Source organism: Thermobia domestica, unplaced genomic scaffold (genome assembly GCF_964235325.1).
Source record: "Thermobia domestica unplaced genomic scaffold, izTheDome1.hap1.1 HAP1_SCAFFOLD_447, whole genome shotgun sequence".
Classification (NCBI taxonomy): domain Eukaryota; kingdom Metazoa; phylum Arthropoda; class Insecta; order Zygentoma; family Lepismatidae; genus Thermobia; species Thermobia domestica.
Window position 1 is genome coordinate 11,805 of NW_027656157.1, and position 6,823 is coordinate 18,627.

Genomic DNA, 6,823 nt, shown 5'->3' on the forward strand with positions numbered 1-6,823 from the left:
GTGTACATTAAAGAATGTAAGTTTGCCTTTTTCCTGTAATCAATACTTAATAAAGGATTTATTTTTATTTATTTATATACAATTTCATACGTGGTTCGTGATAGTAAACTCGATAGGACATAGTGGCACTATGAACATCCGAATCACTCATCATTCGAACATTCAAATATTTATTCGAATATTAGTATATTCCAAGTAATGTTAACGACGTTAATATGCTTGCCTTTATAGTTAATAATGTCAATTCTTACTTAAAACATACTTCCTTAACAGGACATTGAAGAAAAGGTAGTTGCCAACGGCCATACCATGCTGAATATACCGGTTCTCGTCCGATCACCGAAGTCAAGCAGCATCGGGCCTGGTCAGTACTTGGATGGGTGACCGCCTGGGAACACCAGGTGCTGTTGGCATCTCTTTTTCAAATTTCATTATCCTTCAAGTACGAAAATACTAGAAACATTAATTTTATAGTACTTTCAAGAGATAATTTATCAACATTATTTCATAGCGATTAATCGATATTCTAAGCGTTATACCCACTATTTCTTACACTAACAGCCTGTTTATTTGCACGGCACATTAAAATAACCTGATTTCCGATCCGTGTGCACCTACTACTATACTTAACACGGAATGTATTACCACTTTTTAAAAGTAAATTATTATGACTAAGTGTAGATCTCCGGCGAGTAAATGCCTTTCGTATACAAGCACGACACATCTCCGCTATGTGCTTTACTTTTTTACTAACAGCATATAGAAATTGGATTTCAAGGTGTTTCTACATAACAGAATGAAGCAAATTTCGTGATTTAACTCTTTCGAATAATGTGTTGGTCCTGACAAGGACCGTTTGAAATGAAAAATCTTGAAGAAGATTTTTACTTAGAGCTTGTGTACTTGGTAACAGCCTTCGTACCCTCACTTACAGCGTGCTTGGCAAGTTCACCAGGCAAAAGAAGGCGCACAGCTGTTTGGATTTCCCGGCTGGTGATAGTTGACCGCTTATTGTAATGGGCCAAACGAGAAGCTTCAGCAGCAATACGCTCGAAGATGTCATTAACAAAGCTGTTCATGATACTCATAGCTTTGCTAGATATGCCAGTGTCAGGATGCACTTGCTTCAAAACTTTGTAGATGTAAATGGCATAGCTCTCCTTCCTCCTCCTCTTCTTCTTCTTATCTCCCTTGGAGATATTCTTTTGGGCTTTACCAGCCTTCTTTGCAGCCTTTCCGCTAGTTTTTGGTGGCATGATGACTCACTCGTTCAGCAAAATTAGATGTGTCCGCAGAAACAGAAACAGAAAAATTATAAATAAGGACGCCCCTCAGGAAAGCCCGCGTCCTGACAGAGAGTAAGGCATCAACCATCTGTCTACATGCCTCTCCTCACATGCAGTTAATAAACTAAAGCATCTGTCGGGTGGGAGTGTATGTCGCGGCTTCTATCTTTGACGGAGACATTTTCCGCGGATCTACAGTTGTGTAGTTAGAAAGAAAGAAGGGTAAAGAAGAAGATAGGAAAGCGCGAGAGAAGGTTTATTATGTTTTGTGAGAGGGACAAAAAACCTGGAAACCAGGAAAAAACCCCCTAAATCGGTCATGCTGCATGCATAAGTATTTACATGGCAAAACCACGTATGAAGGGTGGCGAAAATCCATGTAAACATGTCTGTAGTAATAAATTAATAACTTATCTGTTTAATTGCAAAACCTATCTTAAAATCTGTTAAATGTTTATACAAATCTGTGTTGTCTGTAGTGGGGAAGTGTTCTGTTAGTGGGACATCTGTTATTTTTTTTAAGCATGCATGTCTGGCCGTCTTCTTGATCCTTATTTCACGCCAAGGTCGTCATCGGTTGTTGGAGTAGTTGTGTCGATTACCTGAAACGAGACTTAGGACGCTTGTTTGGTAATTAGTACAAGTTCGAGTTTATTCCAGATAATAGTCATGATGTTATATACTGCATTTCTTGAGACTCTTGGGTGAGTGAGTTTATTTTCAGTTGATTTCCGATTTATCGACTTCATTTAAATTACAGTACGTGTTTCAATTCGCGCCAACTGCCTTGCTTTTCATTTGATGCACTCGGGTGCACGCTTGAAGTAGTAACAAAACTGACTTGATTCATGGGAGGCCGCAATTTTTCCTCTCATCTTATTACGAAAGAATATTGAACAATGTCTGGTCGCGGCAAAGGTGGAAAAGTCAAGGGAAAGAGCAAGTCCCGCTCCAGCAGGGCTGGCCTTCAATTCCCAGTAGGCAGAATCCATCGTCTTTTGCGAAAGGGTAACTATGCCGAACGAGTTGGTGCTGGCGCTCCCGTGTATTTGGCTGCAGTCATGGAATACCTGGCAGCTGAAGTTCTTGAGTTGGCAGGCAACGCTGCTCGTGACAACAAGAAGACTAGGATTATTCCACGTCATCTGCAGTTAGCTATCCGTAACGACGAGGAATTAAACAAGTTGTTGTCTGGAGTTACAATCGCTCAGGGTGGTGTTTTGCCCAACATTCAAGCTGTACTTCTGCCCAAGAAAACTGAGAAGAAGGCATAAATGTAAGACCTATATCTCATACAAATCGGCCCTTATGAGGGCCACAAACCCCTTTATAGAGGAGATTTACGATTGAAATGAATTGTTTTCGATATACAGACTCATCAAAAGTGTCTGAGATAGTTGCTTAGTGTCATTCGAAATTCTCGCTGCTATTCGATTAATTAGTATGTGTAGTCGTCGATCGTAATTGAAGCCCATAGGAAGTCACACTATCTTTAGAATACTCCAAACAGCGATGTGCTTAGTTCCCACTACGTTACATTTTCGACTGACTTTATCCAATGAGAAATAGCTTGATTTAACGGTTTTGCTCTTTATATAACTTGACTTCATTCAGCGCGCAATTATTTGAAACAAGTCGTGACAGTTGCAATGGCACGTACCAAGCAGACAGCTAGGAAATCTACTGGAGGCAAAGCTCCTCGAAAGCAGCTTGCCACCAAAGCTGCAAGAAAGAGTGCTCCAGCTACCGGTGGAGTGAAAAAGCCCCATCGTTACAGGCCTGGTACTGTGGCTCTCCGAGAAATTCGTCGTTACCAGAAGAGCACTGAATTGCTCATCCGCAAGCTGCCCTTCCAACGACTCGTCCGAGAAATTGCACAAGATTTCAAGACAGATCTTCGCTTCCAAAGCTCAGCTGTCATGGCTTTACAGGAGGCAAGTGAAGCTTACCTTGTAGGGCTTTTCGAAGACACCAACTTGTGTGCTATTCACGCAAAGAGAGTCACAATCATGCCTAAGGACATTCAGCTTGCTCGCCGCATCCGTGGGGAACGTGCTTAAGTTTGAAGTTCTGGCACTGAGTTCAAAAACGGTCCTTTTTAGGACCAATACACTACTTAGAGATGCTGTTATCCTAACAAGGATCTTGTCCATACTTGTTATCTTTTTTTTTTAAATTCTCACGCCGTATGTTGCATAGTTAATACATCTACCTTCGTTTTCCTCTCGTTTCGTATATCATCCTATCTTTCAAGTATATTCTTTAGTTTTCCCCTATGTTTACCGATTGATTATCTTCGTTTTATGTGGTCAAGGATTCGATTTTGCCATATGTTGCATAAGTTAACTTCGATTCAACCACTGTTTGCCCTTCTCAACGTTATTAATCTCATAGAACTCGCAGGCGAAATATGTACTTCTTCCAAGGTAGCAAAAGTAATATTTTCTCAGAGGTCGCTGCTGTTGAATGCAAACGTTAAACTAAACTTTCTTTAAGTGTCTGTTTGTACTTAACATCAGTTCAATTGTACACCTACATTTCTGCTGGTGTTACTATTTTTCTTTATAGCAATATTACGAATTATAAGACGGTATCCGTGGTTATTAGCGTGTTCCCTTTTCCTAACACTTTCTCATTACACCAGTATTTCCATCATTCATTAGGCGTAATCACCCGTCTCCTTTATCATAAAAATCATAATAGTACGACGTTAAATTGAAACAGTCTACTTCACTTTCACGAGTTGTAATAAGTTCGAACATTTCTTTCACCCCAGCCTTGAAAAGAGTTGATTTTAGTTTAGTGTCCCTTTCAGCAGCAAGGCTGTTTCAAACGTGGACCTACTTATTAACGTGCAATGCGAAACATTTGAGCTCCCACCGAGAATCGAACCCAGTCAGCCTGCAAAAGTTTTTCTAACAAATGCATTAAGTGCGTTTTCTGTACTGTTTCGCTACTTGAAGATAGGAACAAGGAAAAAGTAAGTGATCACAAATTGACATTACGTAATGTGTTCCCCATTTTTTTTCGAGTACACCATTCTTGACACCCGTGAAAGCTTTCTTTCCCCACCCTCAATTCCCCTCTGTTATAAAGCACTTACATCAAGAAGTGCTTCGGTTAAAAAGAAAACTCAAAGTCCCTTGCGTGTATACTATACATTGCTATGAATGAACATGTGATAATGATAGGAAAAGCACAATTTTACTCTTCTCAAAGTATTTGATGGCTCTAAAAAGAGCCGTTTTAAAATGTCAGATGATTTACTGACACATTTACTTCTTCTTTGGTGCAGCCTTCTTAGCACTTTTCGGTTTTGCTGTAGCCTTCTTTGGCTTCGGGGCCTTTGGCTTCTTGGGAGTTTTTGCCTTCTTCACTTTAGATGGTGATTTCTTAGGTTTGGGAGCAGCAGCCTTTTTCTTTTCACCAGTCTTCTTGGGACGTTTAGCTGCTGGCTTTTTCGCAGGCTTCTTCTCCTTTGATGCTGATCGTTTCGCCTTGGTTGAAGATCCACCTTCAGGCTTCTCCTTCAGCGATGAAGCACTAAGCTTAAACGATCCAGATGCACCTTTTCCCTTGGTCTGAACCAAAGACCCAGAAGCAACTGCACTTCTCAAGTATTTCTTGATAAATGGAGCAAGCTTCTCGGCATCCACTTTGTAGTTCTGAGAGATGTATTTCTTAATAGCTTGCAGTGAACTTCCTCCCCTTTCCTTCAAATTCTTGATGGCGTTGTTCACCATTTCTGATGTTCTTGGATGAGAAGGTGTTGTTTTTGGTTTCTTAGGCTTTGCAGACTTCTTAGGAGAAGCCTGTGCCGGGGCTGCAGGTGCTGATGCCGTATCTGCCATTGCTTTCTGCAATAAACTCAACGATACTGAAGAATGAAATTTTCGCTGGCAGGCAGCGTTGAGTTTGGTTACGGAGCGCGGACCGGATAGAAAGCACTTGCTGAGGCGGGCTGAGGTAAACAGAAGTTCGTAGTTGCCACAACGATAAGTGTGTTTCCTTCTATTTTGATAAACGATTTTTTTCAGGTATTCAATGAATGCACCAGATCCTATTCTTCCTTACTGGCTAGAAGAAACTTTATTCCACATAACTCAAAAGGCATTTGTTTTTATTCGCTTTTCTATTTTATGTTTCAGTCATTGCTAAGTCGGTCACACTACTTTTTCACCCTCCTTGTGCTTATAATTTTCATAATTTAACATGGAAATACTTATCAATAAATAATTATATTACCATGGTAATTAACTTCAATCCTTCCTGTGATTATACGCAAAGTACCATCTTCGTACTGCTTACTATAGTTCAATGAAGGGAATCTATAAAGTAACGCGTGTCGCACACATCTGCCTTGCAAACTCCCTGGCCTACTTCCAATGTATAGACTTTTATTTCAAATCCTGATTTAATTTCATAATTTTCTGTAGATTTTAACATTTTATTACCCAGCTTCTTAATACGAATGACAATCAAGCCTAAATATTTATTCCCTTTAACTTTATTTTTCTTTTTTATTTTGTGCCTTGTTTCATATTTGTTCTTACGTTAGCAATTAACGCACTTACCGTAGTTATGTATGAACAGGTTGTTTCTATATTTATTTTATTCCAAATAAATTAAATATATATACGGATTATTTTATGGTAGTTGATATTTTCTGTTGTTTCCTACGTGAATTGAGGAAACGCACGGACTTTCGCCTAATTCTTGTGCTACTTTCATATGTCTGTATCTGTCGAATGCTGTCGATCTGTCGAAATGTGTATTACTATCTGTCGATTCATCGAGTGAACTGAATTCGTTAACCATTTCACCAGGCGCGCATGCATTTTTTTTTTCTTCTAAGGGATCCAAGCTTCGGGGGGCAAGGTTCCAATACTACAAGCCACTATGTCTATATACTATTATTCTGCATTCGAAAACACGATAAATATTCCACTTACTTTTTCACAAAAACATGATACAGACAGAGTACAGATGAAGTGTAAGATCAGATTTATATTGATGATACATCAATATTTTCCCTGTTAATAACTACATTTAATGAGAAAGTCTGCAAATGTATGGGTAGTAGCGCTTTGAACCTTTGCGACGCTTTTTTCGTGACTGTTTGTATGTGGTGGTCGAACGTCAGCTTTCGTTCTAAGTGGACTCCGAGGTATTTTGCTTGTCCTTCTTCAGGTAGTGGTGTTCCCGCTAGTTGGAGTTCTGTAGGCTCTAGTACTCTTCGTCTGGTAAAGTTCACTACTGAAGTTTTGCGGGGGTTGACCTTGATCCTCCACCGCTGAGTCCACTCGTCGAGGAGTTGGAGATGTCTTCGCAAGTAGACCGAAGCGTAGCGTTGGTTGCCATGTGTTGCGAAGATCGCTGTGTCGTCCGCAAAGGTTGCTAGGGTGGTGTTTAGGGTGGTGGGAATGTCGTTGGTGTATAAGGCGTATAGGATAGGTGAAATGCAGGAGCCTTGCGGAACTCCTGCGTGGATAGGTCTTGGGTTGGTGCTGTGCCCTGCGTGGGAGATGTAGAAACTT

The 6,823-nt window shown here is 40.3% G+C and overlaps 1 non-coding gene across 1 annotated transcript; it reads left to right on the forward strand.

Annotated features, from left to right (window-relative positions):
- The first annotated feature begins 294 nt into the window (after positions 1-294).
- On the forward strand, positions 295-413 carry LOC145676866 (5S ribosomal RNA). The gene has a single exon (XR_014129494.1). It is a non-coding gene; the product is annotated as a 5S ribosomal RNA (ribosomal RNA).
- The last annotated feature ends 6,410 nt before the right edge of the window (positions 414-6,823 follow it).